Consider the following 17,933-nt stretch of genomic DNA (forward strand, 5'->3'; position numbering starts at 1 on the left):
GTTAGAATAATAGTAAGTGATTGTGGGTGGAGATAGAAGAGTATTATGTGATTGTGGGTGGAGATAGGAGAATGGTAAGTGATTTTGGTGCGGTTAGAATAATAGTAAGTGATTGTGGGTGGAGATAGGGGACTGGCAAGTGACTGTGGGTCTGGTTAGAAGAATGGTAAGTGATTGTGGGTGGAGATAGGGGAATGGTAAGTGATTTTGGTGTGGTTAGAATAATAGTAAGTGATTGTGGGTGGAGATAGGAGAATAATAAGTGATTGCAAGTGCATAAGAGAATGGTAAGTGATTGTGGGTGGAGATAGGGGAATGGTAAGTGATTTTGGTGTGGTTAGAATAATAGTAAGTGATTGTGGGTGGAGATAGGAGAATAGTAAGTGATTTTGGTGTGGTTAGAATAATAGTAAGTGATTGTGGGTGGAGATAGGAGAATAATAAGTGATTGCAAGTGCACATAAGAGAATGGTAAGTGATTGTGGGTGGAGATAGGGGACTGGCAAGTGACTGTGGGTCTGGTTAGAAGAATGGTAAGTGATTGTGGGTGGAGATAGGGGAATGGTAAGTGATTTTGGTGTGGTTAGAATAATAGTAAGTGATTGTGGGTGGAGATAGGAGAATAGTAAGTGATTGCAAGTGCACATAAGAGAATGGTAAGTGATTGTGGGTGGAGATAGGGGAATGGCAAGTGACTGTGGGTCTGGTTAGAAGGATGGTAAGTGATTGTGCATGGAGATAGGAGAATAGTAAGTGATTGCAGGTGCACATAAGAGAATGGTAAGTGGCTGTGGGTGGGATGGTTTTCACAAGGCCTGATCTTGTGCCCACATTGCCCAATCAGCTCATGTTATTGGGCCATGAGCTTTTTTTAACCTTTATTTAGGACATTCCATTTGTATGTAGAACTTCTTTTTCAAGGAACACCTGACCAAGGCGGCAGCAGAAAAATAACTATAAAATGGACACATTGGGCATGATCAATAAAAATAAAGAATGCTAACAGTTATAACCGATTTCTAATAGAATTAGCAGCATGGCTAACCTAAAAACTAACCTTAGCCAATCACATGACTAACACTGTACTGCTGGAATATGAAGACAGAACAGTGTATTAAGTTTTTTTTCTCCCCCTCCTCTTCCCAGTGAAAAGGACCAGAACGCAAAGAGCCGTTCGGAAAAAAAAAAAAGATGTAAATTTTCTTCTCCGTCCCCTAATCTCGTCCTCCAGGAAGATGGGCTGCCCTCCTGCCTGTCTGATGATGCGCTGTAATTTCAAGTAAGTATCGAACTTAAAAAAAAAGAAAAGAGATCTAATCATGGTAAAGAGGAGTGGAGATTCCTTCACTTTCACAGAGTACAGAGTGTCGTCCGAAATAAGGGCCTCTCGGCAGAGGGGGTAGGGACACTTCAGCGATCTGAGCTCAGCTTCAGGCTAGTTCAGGCACCTCTCATTTCCCGAGATCCTCACCAGGAAGTGATTACCTAGTGAGAACCCCTTTCCCACTGTAGACCTGGAACCAGGCTGGCTGATTATACCTGTTCCCCAAAGTACAGCTGGAACCAGGCTGGCTGATTATACCTGTTCCCCAAAGTACAGCTGGAACCAGGCTGGCTCATTATACCTCTTTCCCACTGTAGAGCTGGAACCAGGCTGGCTCCTTATACCCCTTTCCCACTGTAGAGCTGGAACCAGGCTGGCTCCTTATACCCCTTTCCCACTGTAGAGCTGGAACCAGGCTAGCTCATTATACCCCTTCCCCACTGTAGAGCTGGAACATTTGTTAAAAAATTACAAAAAATAAAGTAATTAACTAAAATAAATAAATAATAAAGCAGTAATAAAACATTAATTAAACAGTAAAACAATTACAATCAGAATCATTAAGATTCAATATTAGTTTCTGAAAGTGTTTTAAAGGAAGTATGGAGTGTAATTTAAAAGTTTTTTGCAAATATACAAGGGTAATTGCAACATAAATTAAAATAAATAATAATAGAAATGTATCTTTTATATGAGAGTCAGAGTCAGAGTCAGAGAAGATCTATTGATTGGAAGCTGTATTGCTGTATTAATAATAATATATTATTATTATTATTATTATTATTATTAATATTAATAATAATAATAATAATAATAATAATAATAATAATAACAGTAATTGGTTTTTCATTGGACTTAGTGAGGTACATGGACATGCAAAGATGGTCACATTTGCTGGCTATCATAGTGGTGGCTCACCACTGACAGGAGGCAAATTAACCAGCATTTTGGATGATCAAATCTTCATAGAAGAAATTGCCAAAAGTACAGGATACTCCTCACAGAAAGCAGCCATTCTACTGCACATTTTTACAACGATACTGGATACCCAACATCATGCCCGTTAATATATTTTATTTTACCGATATTTAATCAGGTAGGTCAACTGAGAACTCAGTCCTCATTTGCAGTGATGACCTGGCAAGTCAGCGTGGGTTTTGTCATTGGCAGGCTGCACTCATATGCACTGTTGTGTTCAATTTTAAATAGACGCGATTGCAGCTATGATAGCGGTTAAGTAGTAACCCATGCTATTGGAGTTTTGTAAATTCATGTTCAGTTTATATATTTATTGCGATACTTGGGCTCCTTCGCGAAGGAGAGCTGTGTACACAAGGCCACCCTCTGTCACGCTGGAAGTGTACTACTGAAGCCGTAACATTCCATTTTAGAACACTGTAGACTAGTGTTCTTTGCTTTGAATCCCCCCCCCCCCCCGGGGAAGAAGCTGAGCAGAGAGGGCTGGGATGACAGTGAGTGTTTATTACAAGCCTGGAGCCCAGCTTAAACTCATCAGACAGCCTCCGTTAATAGCACGGTGTCACCTGCACGAGGCAATTGCTTTTCTTCGGGGGTTCTGGGAGAAGCCCGCCCCCTACTGGCTGCTCTAACACTGTGTCCAGCTGAAGCCCGGTTGCTGGTCTCTTCTCTAGGTCTACCAGCCAAACCCTGGCCAAGTCCTGGCCTGGCCCGGCCCTGATCAGCTTCTGTCACCAGGGGGAACAGTATTCTAAGGCCGCTGATCACACGCTGATCGCGGCACCCTCCCCCCTCCTGCACATAATTCTCAGTATTCACTCTCCTCCTGAGTCCAACGCAGAACCGCAAAACATTGCCTTAAAGGCGCTGTTATGTCCTTATGGGCTGCTCAACCAACCATGCCCTTAATGGGGGGTAGCAGGACTCAGATAAATGTGCAATGGGGCAACTAACTATTCAAGCGAAATATTTAACCAAACTGAGTTTTGCGTAAAAAATATTACTGAATGAACAAAAAGCCAAGCCCATGTGTGTGTGTGTATGTGTGTGTGTGTGTGGGGGGGGGTGGGGGGCGTGCATGTTTTTTTTTTTTTGTATGTTTTGTTTTTTGTTTTGTTTTTGTTTTTGTTTTTTGGGGGGGGGGGGTAGTACACCATGTGTGTGTAGGTGTGCGTAGGTGTGCACGTGTGTGTCATTGTGTAGAGAGGGAAAAAAGGTAACTTGATCAAACAGAAATCCATTTCGTGTTTTGTGAAGCGCAGTGCACTCGTGCCAGAGAGAGAGAGGGGGGGGGGAGACCGAGGGAGAGAGGGTGGGGATTTAGTACAAGCAAGAATACTCGGCATCAGGGGCAGACGGATACGTTTTGGTTGATTTCGCGTCTGCAATATTTGCAGCACTGCGGTGTGGCATCACACAAAGAATTAAGGTAGAAGAGCGGACATAAGAGACCTAGGTAAATAACTATCGCCAAACATTTTTTTAAAATCTGCGACATTCGAGACACAGGTATTAATGGCGGTCGGGGGCAGAACGAGAGTATTGCCGCCCCTCCCACCACCTTAATAATATCAGCTTCTCTCATCTGGAATCGACGCTGGTGATTTCTGACAACGTACAGCGGTATCTATAAGAAAAAAACATCTGCGCGCCTGTTAGTGAATGTTTTACTCGGGATATTCGAAGACTTTTATCATGTCACAGTGCTCCCCATTTTCTTCGTCTCTGGTTGCACTGCGCTTGAAATGAAATGAAAAATAGAAAATAATTAATTAATCTAAAACGTCGAGAAGATCGGATTAAATAGAAACAGGAAGGCTGTTTTTTTTTTTTTTTGCGTGTGCTCACGAGTTGTCAACCGGGACGGATTCGGCTTGGGAATGTAATTATCACACCCCAGCGCCACACGTGAAATAGACTGTTCTCAGAACGAATCTTTTTTTATATCCACCTTCATGCGAATGCTGAATGCCGAATAAAGAAGCGCCCTTCGGACGGCTAGCAAACCGCTGTAGCCTACAGATGCCTGCCTCGTCTGCCATTGAGAATCGTGCACACACAGTATTAGACACTCCAGGACAACTGTCGCACACAAGGAGAGCTTATTCTTTATTTCTGATTGATTTCTCCCATTAAACATTTAAATAAATATATACATTTATATCTTTCATTTCATTCTTTTCGGTTTAATTCGGAACTGGAATCATGCTGGATATGAAGAAACGTCGCACAGAGAATATAACATTATGCCTTTTGTGTCGCTTTAACTCAAAATATTGACCAATAATCAAGCTATCCACCAGTCAGTCAATCGGTCAATAAACAATGACCGGTTCTGGTTACTGCCGAGGAAGACAGAACCGACTGTGGACTTGAAGAATTAGTTCGTGTGCATATTAATATTTTGTTAATTATTCAAAATAGGGCACATTTATGCGAACATTCGTATTTGATTGTGCTTTTCATTTATTGATTGTTGCTGCTGAACAAAGATTGTAGTGTTTCAGGGATGTAAACGGATTTCAGAAGGAAAACCTTTTTTTTGGGGGGAGAAAATCGACACTTCGACATACTGACGGAGAAGGAGACGGAACGACCGATCCTTTCATAGCGCGAGGACATGCGTCGGAAAGCAAACCTCTAATATTTCAGCTGCTCTGAAAAGAAGAAAAAAAAAACATTTGCATAAAAGCATAAGCAATCGAGTTGCGATTGTTAATAATGGTATTCTTAGATGTACCCGGAAACTCAGCCTTGTGTTTTAACGAACATTTTTATTTGTTTATCAACATAATTTCGGGGGACTCTGAGCGATCTGACTATGGGAAGCACTCTTCAGGACATTGTTGAATCGAACCTGTGAAACGGACTGCGGAAGAAATATTTTCTCAAGCCATTATTAATTTATTATGATGATGGTATAGAGCCATTACTATCGCGCGTCTTAAAGGAAAGCCCGTTATCCTAAAAACAAGCGATGTCGCATGTTTTATTATTTTGTGTATTTGTCTCTGGCGTATTGATGTGAGAGTTACCCTGCTATGAGGGAAATTTCGCCTTCGTTCTGGTCGTTTTTGACTGGGCGGATTTTTCTCGCTTCACGCGCACGGGCTCGCGGGTCTGCCTGGAAGATATCATCTTATTAATTTTTAATCTTTATGCATCCGCGCAAAGAAGGAGCAAACAACGGATAACCAGAGAGGGAGAGAGAAACGGGAAGAACGCGGGAATGAATGAGAGCCACTGAGCAGCGGAGGCCGGAGATTGGAGGAAGCAAGGTAAGGCACGAAGTGAGGTTTTGATACGGGCTATTCCAGGCTACGGGATGCTGCGCTCAGCGCGACCGCGGGATCCAGTCTGACACCGCCAGCTTCATAACAGGGGGTGGAGAGGCGTGTAATGCGATTTATTTATTGATGTTTTATGCTTGGACAGAAACGGATTTCGTGTTAATGATGAACCAACACGCGCGTATCCATCTCCTTTTTACACGTAGGCTACTCATACACACATATACAGACACACTCGCACGCGCGCGCGCGCGCGCACATGCACGGACGAACACACGCACGCACACACACACACACGCACAAACACAGAACGGTGTGTGACGCGCGTGTTGGCGGCGCGTGAGTGTTTTAAAAGGTTGCTGACTGGCTGTCATTTTTAATGGCACACGGCGACATTTTCCCCGCTTTGTATCTCAACATTTGCCATGGTTATTGTAAGACATCTGCAGGTCATTAGTATGTGGGGGTCAATTATTTAAAGTTCGACTTAGGAGATCAATGTTAATCTGTTTCTGGCTAAATCGAAATGGTACAATACACGCACACACAGGCATGCACATACACGCACGAACACTCATTCCAGACGTTTATATTACATAATATAACCTATTTAAATCATAGCAGTCATTGTGAAAATATGGGGCACTCAATTAAGTGGCCTCAAATACAGTGCTAGGTTTATATTGCACTTTGCATTGCGCATTTTTATTTATTTATTTATTTATGGTTGTTTGTGTGTGTGTGTGTCTGTTTGTCTGTCTGTGGGTGTAATACGCCATATTATAAAATGATTGCGCCAACGATTACGAAGATTTGTACACAGAACACATTTTCCGTCTCTCTCGCTCTCTCACTCGCACAGACGAATGTTTGCCCGAACGATAGGCAGGTTAACGGTTTTGTGCAGAACCGCCCCCGAGGACTGCGTGTGCCCACTCCCCTCCTCCACCGTTTTTCATCTTTTTCTGTCTGTCTGTTTGTCTGTCTGTCTCTCTCAGCACATTCGCCTGCCTCGAATAGTCGCCTTTTATCATTACGTGGTTTATGGCGTGTTGTACAAGAAAAGCCGCATTAGAGCAGGGCAGAGCTCAAATGTGTGTTGCGGAGCAGAGACGTTAATCCTCGACCTCGTCTATATACACATCCTTCACACACAGCTGTATGACGCCGTCAGTGACTCCCCTGAACTGTCGCAATTCCGGCCATCTTGACATTTTGACCAAAATAATATATATTGAGCAGTATATATATATATATATGTCTTTTTCATAGAAAATACGATAATGTAAAAAATGCATCACGCCCGATCTTTCATTCACATTTCTGGCACAGTGCTTCCAAACCACCATTTTTGTTCGACATGTAGGCTAACGCTATACTGTATGTTGCTATCATATAATATAGTTCCCCATTGTTATCTTCATTGTGTTGGAATATACTACACTGTTTTCCCCCCCTTCAACGTCCATTAACGTCGAATCAGAACTCCCCATATATAATGAAAGAAAAACATTCCCATTCGCATCTACGTAGGCAAAACAAACCCTGAAATAGTTACAGCTTGTTGATTTTCCGTCGGTGTTTGATTTGACGTGCGACGGAAATTACCTGCAGGCATATTACAAAGTCAACTCACAGGGGGTCCTTAGCAGGGTTCTGGGGAATAGGACGCACTCGGGAGGATGGAAATCATTTTGCTTTTCTGGGACTGCACAATAGCGTCCATCACGTCTGATTCTGGAAATCACGCTATCATTAATAATCTTGATGTTCTCAAGGTAGTATGAACGATGTCATTTTAAGTTAACACCCGAAGTCTTTTATACCTTACGAGAAAGAAGCCATGGAATCGACAAACAGGTTGGGTAGTTTTAGCCTACACGAAAAAATATCCACCGCCTAACATATAGAAACAACACAGAACGGTAAATATTAAGGCAATGTTTTAGTAGGCCATATATGGCATGATTGAATAAGAAAATTTGCGGGTTGTAAATGAAATCAGTGTTCACAGCATCTGTAATCAGGTAGGCTTGCAGGCTATACCAATTGGCTCCTTGGAGTTGTGTTGCTATTGTCCGTACACTGATTCATTGTAATTAAAAATTGAATGCGTGGAATACAAAATTATGTTGACGGTTGTTCGGCAGTGACTCAAATGGTTATACTTTTGTCTTTGTAGCCCATTTTAAACTTGTAATTAAAAAAAAAAATTAAATTCCTTGCAAGCAAACTTTGGAATACCTTAACGATAACGTTTATATGTTTTTGAAAATTGCTGCTAATATTTTGTTAAGGTTTTAAGAATTCAAACTGAATGAAATGCAGCAATCTGTAAGGAGGTGAGAAGTCGGGGCCTTTAGCCAGACCAGAATACGACACCCAATTTATATAGCATGGAAAGGCTTGTAAAACGGGTACAATTATTTATGGCTGTGAGTTTGGTCCATTGTGCTTCAAGCCTGCTGGCTGGGCAAAGACCTGCAAGTTTGGGTCAACATAATTGTTGTTTAAATTGAAAGTCAAGCACTGGACCAATTAGGGATTGAATGTTTGAATGTTCCAATGACAGAACAAGGGTCATTTTTATTGGCTGTGTCTACGTTATTCTAACATGTATAATTCATTGTTTTTTGTTTCCTTGACTCGATGGAACACCAAACAAGATGGGTAATTTCCAGAAGTGAAAATGTCGGGGGCCTTCGTGTCTGTCTGTGTGTTGGCCACACCACCCACAAAGATTGTCCGTGATATGAGCGTTTGAAATAGGATAGGCAAGCTGAGAGGTTCGGGAGCAGAACTCGCACCCAGAAGGTATAGTGCTATTGAGATGTGTGTTTTAAAAGTGAGATACGTCGCGTGCTGCCTGGAGGGGAGGGTAATGGGACCGGTCTACCCACTGCAGATTTTTACGGGGAAAATGCCCCGCTACTTTTGATTGGACGGCCTTTGTGCATACATTATCACTTGTCGCAAGGCTGGCGAGCGAGACTTTGTCGTTATGCCCTTGAGCAAACCACTCCAACTTGAGATGCTTCATTGAATACCCGACCGCATAGATGTGCGATCTGTGTGATGTAAGGCCGGGTAAGGGCTCCCCGATAGGCGAATTATGCAAGCACCCGTTCCTCACAGGAGTAATCGGGATGCTTTCTTTTGTGTTTAAATAATAGGGTTCATTTCTCTTTTTTAAAAATATGTATAACTGCCAAGTTGAAAGGCATGTTGCCCAACAGTAATCTCTGCGATCATGGTTCTGTAGTGCTGCAAGTTTTTTTTTTTTTTTTTGAGTTATTTATTTCTTGGAGGGGGTGGGAGGGGGGGAGTTTGTCATTTGTGATCAAATTTCTGCAACCTTACTTAAGCAAGAAAGATAGACGACCAACCATGGACATTGTCCATGACAGGAGTGTCTGAAGTGGAATACCTCTTTAAAAAAAACAACAAAAAAAAAAACAGGCCAACCCCCACCGTATAATATACCTGCAGCAAAGTGTCCATTGTTGCTGTACCGAGTTGCATTTTGCGTTTCTGTCCAGCGCTGTCTGCCTGTGGCAAAAACGCACCATTGTGTGCAGAGCCACGGGCTGGCAGCTTTACCTTCCTTCTGAAGGCATTTAACTGCCCTGCAGGAAGCCAACTGGCCTCCACTTACGGCCCCTTGCAATCATATCCCTGAATTAATACGACTGGTGACCCCAGATAAGGATAAGAACGAGGTGCCACAAGGCCCAGGCAGAACGGGTGCGTTTCTGCGGGAGACGTACTGTTTTCGGATTGATGCGAGGTGATGCCGTTCGTTTTCTGAACACGGGCACATGCTGCGTGAGCAAATATATCCACCCTCTCCTGATTCAAAAAAAAACATGCTTTATTGTCATAAAAATGTCCTGTAAGTATTGCAAAGGAATCGTACGCAGGATAGGAGCAAACAAAGTACTGTAAATTTAATCCACGACCGTGGACACACATTAAGAATTGTACTTCTGATATCCTCGTATTAATGATTGCTGCAGCAGAGTTCTGGGCACGCTTTTGAACTCATTGGTGTGTCCGTCTAGCCAATTGTTACTGTATCTGCCTATCGCAGTTTGCCAAATCTAATTTGTCCATGTAACTGCTGTATGGCATTGGCAACCTGTTCGCCCTCTGTCTCTTTCCTTACATTTTGCGATATTTTTGGAAGGGTATCTTTATCTCTACCTCTGCCTTCTGTTGTTTAATGGCTATGTGCATTATTATACCTAATATCTCTCTCTCACACACACACACACACACACACACACACACACACACACACTAATACACTGCCAAATAATAAATGCAGATCTTGTTTGCATAGATGTGCGAGAGGAAACTAGTCTCTGTTGATATTTACGCACGGACGCGGGCGCTCGCGTAGCAGGGCTTCTCGGCTTGTCCTTGCGCCTTTCGCTGAGCCCGTAACGAGGTCTGCGGTGAGTTGGAAGCGGGAAGCCGGCCGATTTAGCTCGCCGCGAAACTCGTAGCGCGACGCGCGACGCGGACGAGAGCTCGGCGTCCCGTAGGGGTGAGGTAGGACGGCGTGTAGCGCAGTGGGTAAGGAACTGGACTTGTAACCGAAAGGTCGCAGGTTCGATTCCCGGGTAAGGACACTGCCGTTGTACCCTTGGAGCAAGGTACTTAACCTGCATTGCTTCAGTATATATCCAGCTGTATAAATGGATTCCGATGTAAAAATGCTATGTAAAAAGTTGTGTAAGTCGCTCTGGATAAGAGCGTCTGCTAAATGCCTGTAATGTAATGTAACAGCACTGTATAAAAAAGTGCTGCAATTTCTACATGGTGAATACAAAATGAATGAAAGTACCCTTTTAATAAAAGCCGAGAACCTGTAATGTAATGTAATGTGAGGTAGGCAGCAGGTTGCAGCGGCTGCACTTTGACGCCAGAGGGTCAGGGGTTCGGATTCCGCGAAAGGTCGTGACCCTTGGGATTCTGGGGGGGCTGAATCTCAGCTCCAGTCATGTCCCTGTCCCATCCCAGAAGCGAGGGGTGGGGGGGGGGGGAAGCTCTGGATCTGGACCCCGTAACGGTGTCCTGCCAATCTGCCAAATAATGTGGGTGTGCGGAGGTGGGCTTCAGCTCCGCGCTCTCCTTGGTCTGTCTGTACGAGATCCAATAGAAATGGAGCATCGTTCCACACCCACCAATGGACGGACACTTGGTGTCATTCAGAATTCACCAGGTGCATCCCGGGGATTCTCTGAAGGTTGAGGCTGAGTTGAAGGTGTAAGGTGTTGCTCTCCTTCCAGACAGACGTCCGGGGGGCCTTCTGAGGTCACCGGGAAACTGACACCTGTCGTGTCTTGTTGCTCGGCAGCCAGCAGGGTAATTTGTTGACTGTTCCCATTAACAGCTTCCATTAGACTCAATTACTTACGTGTCAATTAGTGGCGTTTTATGAGTGACTGATGACTGGAAGAGCGTCAGATTTCACTCGCTTCTGCTGTTTTCATGAATGAATTTACCTTAGAAATGCGGAAGTGTGGACGCGTTTGCATGTCTGTGTGAACGTGCCAGTGTGAGTGTAAGAGAGAGAGAGAGAACGTGTGTGTGTGTGTGTGTTCTGTGAAGGTTGCATATTGCTGCTTTTTCAGTGTGCGAGAGAGAGTGAGAGAGAGGGAACACGTGTGTGCGTGTGTGAACCTGCACGTTTGAGTGTGTGAGAGAGAAAGGGAACGTGTGTGTGTTCTGTGAAGGATGCATATTGCTGCTTTTTCTAATCAGAATTATTTCCTATTTGCCCTTTTTTGTTCTTTATTGTTCAGAATGACACGTCATAAAAAATATGTCTGGAGCCACATATTTACTAACTACCAATACAGCCGTGACGTGCCTTGTGTAGACTACTCGTGTAATTTGCAGTGAGAAGGAAATCTGCCTTTTTTGAAAAGAAATATTTCAATAGGGAAGCAATCCATTGGCCCTTCATAAAAAACGAGAACAGACCCCGTATTAATAAAATATCCGTCAGTCTGACTAGCGTGCCAAAATGAGCAAGTTGTGTCCATTAGCCTGATATGGGATTATCATGCCCTGCAATACACGGTGTACATTTTTTGAATGATCAGTTCTGTGTATCTGGTGGTTAGCTGGCTAATTTAGCCCAATAGCTACGGTATCTAACTCGATGTCACTGTACATATTCATTCATGTTCTGCAAATTTATCAGCCATATGGTGTGAGGTAGCTGGAGCAGGTCGGTGCAGCTCGAAGACGTGCAGTATCTCTACCCAACGTGCTCGCTGGTGTGTGTGTGTGTTTATTCACGTAAACACGGCATTATTTACGGCAGACGTAGCTAGGCTACGCCCGGGCTTATGTTCGCTCGGTGAGAAACAGGTGGGACGTCGCAAAGCCAGATGCAGGAATGTTCAAATTCACACTTCCTCCAGCGCTTAAGGTGAAGCGGGCTGCCGGCGGCCCCCAGGGGGAGATCGCAGAGGTAATTCACGTCGGTATTATCCCCTTATTGTGCTCGCACCGTTTCCGTTTGTCTTCGATGAAACCTTCTGTGGTGAAATCACGGGTATGTGTGTAGAGGAGAGTGATTTCACTGTTGCAGTTTAGTTTAATGACAAAACGAAACCAGTGAAGAACCCAACGCGTCAAATACTTGGCAATGCCATAATTGACATCATCCTGTTAGTTTTAATAAGTGTGACCTGCAATCTGAATTTTTGGGAAGCAACCATACTTGGTGTACTGGACCTTCTCGTTGCTGAACTTGATTTAGTTGCGGACCATCTGAGCTCCAATTCTTTTCTTCCACTGTTTCTATAGCAACCGCAATCAATTTGACGCCCAGTTACAGCCCCGCTTGGGTTGTCCCCTTCTGATTGGCGGCTGAGTGCTGGATAGTCACCCCTCTGATTGCTGGCTGAGTGCAGGATTGTCCCACTTTGATTGGTGGTCGAGTGCGGGATTATCCGCGTCTGGTTGGTGGCTGAGTGCTGAATTGTTCTCCTCTGATTGGTGGCTGAATGCTGGACAGATGTGACCGTTTGTGACAGGTGAACCTGTGATGATGCAGTCTTTGAGGTGACGCCTCGGGTGTTGGTCATTAAGTCTGTGGTGGATTTTTCCACACTGTCGGTTAACATTAGGGCCGAGGTATTAGGTTTGTCTCTGCAGCCACTAATGTATAGAGACTCAGAGTGAGGGGGTGGGGGAGGTAAAAGATGAAGAAGATGAAGGCTTGGATGAAGGGAAGTTTGTGTGTGTGTGCGTGTGTGTGTGTCTGTGTGTGTGTGTGCGTGTGTCTGTGGGTGTGGGGGTGCGCGTGCAAGTGCTTGTGAGCGTGCTTTTACTGTATGTGAATACGTGTGCATTTGTGTAAGTGTGCGTGTTTGTGTATGTAACCGGATGTGTGTGTAACTGTGTGTATGCTGTGCTTATTGCCTTCCCATTAACAGGAAATTAATATCTAGATATTGTTTTTAATAAATAACCCTGGTAAAAATCTGCAGACCGCAGCCGCTGGGGACGAGCGACCGCAGTATAAGAAGAACCAACAACTGTTATTGTTTATGGTTTATAATTTTAGATGAGTCAATTTTTTTTTTAAATGTGTAGTGTAAATGCTTTCCCAAACTAAGAAAATAAAATATTAGTTAAGTAGTCTCCAGAGCTACTATAAATAAATAAGTGAATAAATAAATGAATCTTTACTGAGGAGTTTCTGAAGGAAGAAGCAACTTTATAAGGTATATAAAAACAACAGTTCTGGGAGTAAATAGCCTGTTGTAAAATACACTACAGCGTTATAAAATGACTAAGGTTGGCCAGAAGCTCTTTGAGAAGCAAATTATCCAGTATACAAAAAGTGTTGCTGAGTGCTTTATCAGTAATGTAGCAGAACATTAAAATATGGTGTCTCTAAAGATGCTCCCGCAAAAGAACGGATGAAACCATTGAAATAAACGACAAAGGAGCACAGAGAAATAAACGGATGCGTGCGGCGACCAGCGGGCCCCGGTTTCACGCGGCCAAGGGAACACGGAACATTGTACACGGAGTACAAAACAAAACAAAAAAAAAAGACATTTTCGAGGTCCTCGCTGTTCTACGAGACGACGTGTGGAGGCGGGTGAAGGAAGCAGACGTGGAAGCGCGAGGACAGCGTCCTTTTGTGCGTGTCCGTCCTGGACGCATTAAAGCCCCTTTCATCGCGATGAGATCATTAATATTTTTCGCACAGATCGTCGACTGTTCTCTCGCGACCTCTGCCCGAGTCATCGCGTGGTCTTTGTGTTGTGGAGGGCAGGATGGAAAGGAATGTACTACTATTCGATGGCAGCTTCCAAAGGCTAAACAGGAAGTTGTGGAGAAAATTGGATTTTTTGTTTTGACTTTAATCAGTCATATATTGGAAAAAAATATGTTAAAAAAAAAAAAAATACCAATGCTTTCACGCTATAATAAGGATGAGTAACAACATATGAGTAAAATTCTCCAGTAATGAACTATGAGAGATCATCTAAAAGCCTTTTAAAAATTAATCTAGTAAATCTAAAATACCTGTAAGAAACTGGAAATGATCCTGTGACAATTTATCCTTATTATAATAATATTTTTTTTCTTCCCCAAACTGATCGAGGAAGCTACTGTGGGTATAACATTTTGTGATTCTGTGAAAAATATTGGACTTGGACCCCCATCACCAGGGGTTTGGTTTGGTTCTTGGGTGACAGCAGAAGAGAAGGTGGCCGGTCTTTCTCATTTCGAGGCTCCCGAGCGCTGCTTGCCCTGGCTGCGGAAGCCCGGCTCTATAAAACAGTTCGCTGCCGACGTTTTTATGCCACCCTCACAACGGGCTGAAGCGCGGCGGCCGTTCAGCATGCTAATATACAAAAGCATATAAAATGAGATGTCATTCCCTGCGCATCTGCACAAGATGTGCACTTAATGTATTATAAATATTTTAATGCACGACAATAATCACAATGTTATATTGCAAGGACATTTAAATGTGCTTTTTTATTAATAACAGGATTATTTTATCCGAGTCTAAAATGCGTAATCTATTATAAGATGTACAAATAAAATATTCTTAACCGATCAGTTTTCCCATTTTTGCCAAGTGCCACCTCTTCATGGGAACTAGTTTTGGAATCTCTGTCAGGAGTCTTCAGAAGAAGCAGAACATTTCAAGCATCTGGAAATGTCTTGTCGTTGGGAGTATTGTATTTTATATAATATACATATTTAGATTCTTAAAGTCTTTGCCAAAGTATCACAAGTTGCTCATAACCAAAATGAAACCTGTTGGTTGTAAATTAGCATTCTCAAAATGGAAGATAAGGTACATTAGCTGTGGGTTGGCTGTATGCGTAGATATGTTACGTATGTGTGGTTTTTTGTGTGTAGAGACCTGCCCACATGTGTATGCTTGCATACGTTTTATTGATGTGTGCGCACTATGTCCAAGAGTATGTCGGTGTTTGCACATGATGTTTATACCGGTGTGTGTTTACGTGTGCATGCTTTTGAATGTGTGTGTCTTCAGGCCTGTGTGTGTGCAGCCCCATTTCTATATTTACACTCTCTGGGATAATATACGAGAACAGACTGTGTCATTTTGAGACGCAAAGTACACATGAAATAAAGAAACCCACGAGTGTCTCATGAATGGAACGTTAACCTGTTAAGGTGATTAGAATACACACAAATACATGATTTGAATGAATATTCTGATGTTGATGTTACAACCACTTTTGGAAGCACTGGAGTTCTAGAACACTGACATTTTGAATTTTGAATGAACATTCCAAAAAAACCTACTCTTCAAAGGGCTAAAAGGCCCTGGATAGGTCCAGTTAGCCCTCTTAGGGCACCGAGGAGAGCACCATCCTGTACGCTTACACTGTAGCTTCTTAAGTGAAGCACAGTGCATGCCACAAATAGCAATCAATCAGTGCCTCGGCCAGCCAATGAAAGGGTGTGTGGCGTATAAATCTGGCCAAATCGTGAGCCTCCATTTTGATTCCACCCGCAGCGTCCTGCTGCCACACGATTGAGGGTGGTGGTATGGTCTCTGTTTTCTCAATTCCAACCAGAAAAAAATAAAATAAAATAAAGTTTCCGCAGCATTACACCGAAGCTTAAAACATTTTCACGGCGCAGTGAGACGGCGTATTTTAATTTCGTACTTTGTTGCATGCCACTGGGTCGTTCCCAATAGAGACAGGCATTCAAATCCCTCTGTCCTCAGCTTTGCCGCGCATCAAATTTGTGCTTTCATTGCCATATATCACTTCTGGTTCTTTCTCCAGTTTAAAGTGGTGTAAGTATCCCTTATGTAGGACATAATAAATCTGTACTGTTTAAGTTTTTTTTTATTTTTAAAAAAGACTCATAACCCTCAGCAGGGAACTTGTGTTTACATTTCCCAGATGCGTCTTGTCTGCGATATTTTACCCTTCCCCTCCCTCCTCGAGGTCTTTTCGCAGCGCCAGACGTACACATTGCCCGCCTACTGGGCCGCTTAACGAATCTAACCCCTATTTTTCTTCCCAACAGAAGGTTGATTACGCTAACTACTGAGCTGGCTGGCTGTTTCGCTAAATTGAAATGGAGGTTAAATGCCTACGTCGCTGCTATTTCCCATCACATAAACCAGTTTTATTAGCGTTATGACGAGCCGCAACCAGGCAGGCTCCACATGACCGGCAGGGGCTTGTGGCGAGAGAGAGAGAGAGAGAGAGAGATAAGGCGGACACGCGAAAAGGACGATGAGCTATTTGCAGACGAGCTTCCGTGATGGCGACATATCGTCCACAGTCAGTAAATAGCGACAAAATTTTATAATTAAATAAATACCCTGCCGCATTGTATCCTCGCTCAGAATCCACCCATGAACACCCTTTGTCACGGTATAATTACCCAGAATCATCTGATAAACGCCCCAGAACCCGCTCTGTAATTATGCAGAGCGCTCCAGTAAATGACCCTGCCCCGGCAGTATCGCTTGTTCTGAATCCTCTGAACTAGACCTGCCATCTGTACATCCGTATCTCGAACCCCCGTGCACCCCATCTGAGATACGGCGCCATAAGGGCAGTGACCCCGCCCACACACACCAAGACCCTAGATTCCACAACGGCCCCCACCCCCACATTCAAGCCTGCATGCAGTTGCTCTCTCCCATTGCTGAACACATAAATGGTAAAGTCATAATTTAAAGATAATTTTTTTAAATAGATGGTTTTTTTTTTGGTTTTTTTTTTTTAAACACTTGTTTTTCACGCCAATTTCAATAATCAAAAATATACATATTTATTATAGTGAATTTTACCTGATGGAGAGAGATTAGAAAGTGTTTTTTAACTGGTTGTGTCATCTCAAAACATTTCAAAGTGAAGGGAGATTTTTCATCTTGGGGCATCTTTAGCACTCCCTGTCTTCTGAAATTTAGCAAGTTCTTTTGTCATTTCCTCAAGTACAAATCATATCTTTAAAGAGCAGATGTAGAGGGAATGAGAGCTAGAGATTAAATTGAAATTGGGTAACAGGAGTCAACTGCCCTGACCGATCAATACAGATAATGTTTTAGGAGGTGCCTGGTGCTTTGGCCAGATTATGGGGCTTTTTTATTTGGCCTTCATAACGACAGTGTGTATGCATCTTCACAGGTGTGTGTGTGTGTCTGCTCGAGCATGTGTCTAATTTGATTGGTGCGAATATTTGTGACAGTGACGCGTGTTCTTGGGCATGTGCATCTATGTGTGTATGTGCGAATCAGTGACGTGTGTGTGTGTCTATTTCTGTGCCACTGAGGTGTGTGTATGTTTGCTTCAGGAGGGAAACACCACAGGGAAGTAACAGTGTAGTGGTGGAGACAGCTGTTTGTTTGTCTGGAGAGAGGAGGGATAGAAAATGGAGTGAGTTGGGTAAGGAGGGAGAGCTAATGGAAAGAAAGGTACCGGATGGGAAGAGGTGTGCGCGTGTGTGTATGTGTGTGTGTCTGTGTGTTTGTGCATGTGTGTGAGAGAGAGAGCGAGAGAGAAGGTGGAGAGATGGAGAAAGAAGATGGAGAGATGGAAAAACACCAAAAGCATGGGAGGGAGGGAGAGAGCATCCGGAGTGGATTAATTAGGAGTGATAATTAAGCTGGGATTTTTCCTCTCTCTCTCACCTGAGACTCTGTCCCTTCTCCCCCTTGCTGTATCTATTCATCCACATTTACACACAACACAGTTACAACTGACCACACAGTACTGACCATGATCAGTACTACCTCCAATTACTGCTGACCGTGATTGTGACTGGCTCCATTTAAGACTGACTGCTATTCACTA

The 17,933-nt window shown here is 43.4% G+C and overlaps 1 protein-coding gene across 1 annotated transcript in view; it reads left to right on the top strand.

Annotated features, from left to right (window-relative positions):
• Positions 1-3,603: 3,603 nt before the first annotated feature.
• Positions 3,604-17,933, top strand: part of adgrl1a (adhesion G protein-coupled receptor L1a) — a 108,580-nt gene continuing 94,250 nt past the window's right edge. The window contains exon 1 of the mRNA XM_064316285.1: positions 3,604-5,580. The gene's annotated coding sequence lies outside the window, so the exon portion shown is untranslated. The remainder of the gene's footprint in view (positions 5,581-17,933) is intronic.

Source organism: Anguilla rostrata, chromosome 17 (genome assembly GCF_018555375.3).
Source record: "Anguilla rostrata isolate EN2019 chromosome 17, ASM1855537v3, whole genome shotgun sequence".
In the NCBI taxonomy this organism is placed as follows: domain Eukaryota; kingdom Metazoa; phylum Chordata; class Actinopteri; order Anguilliformes; family Anguillidae; genus Anguilla; species Anguilla rostrata.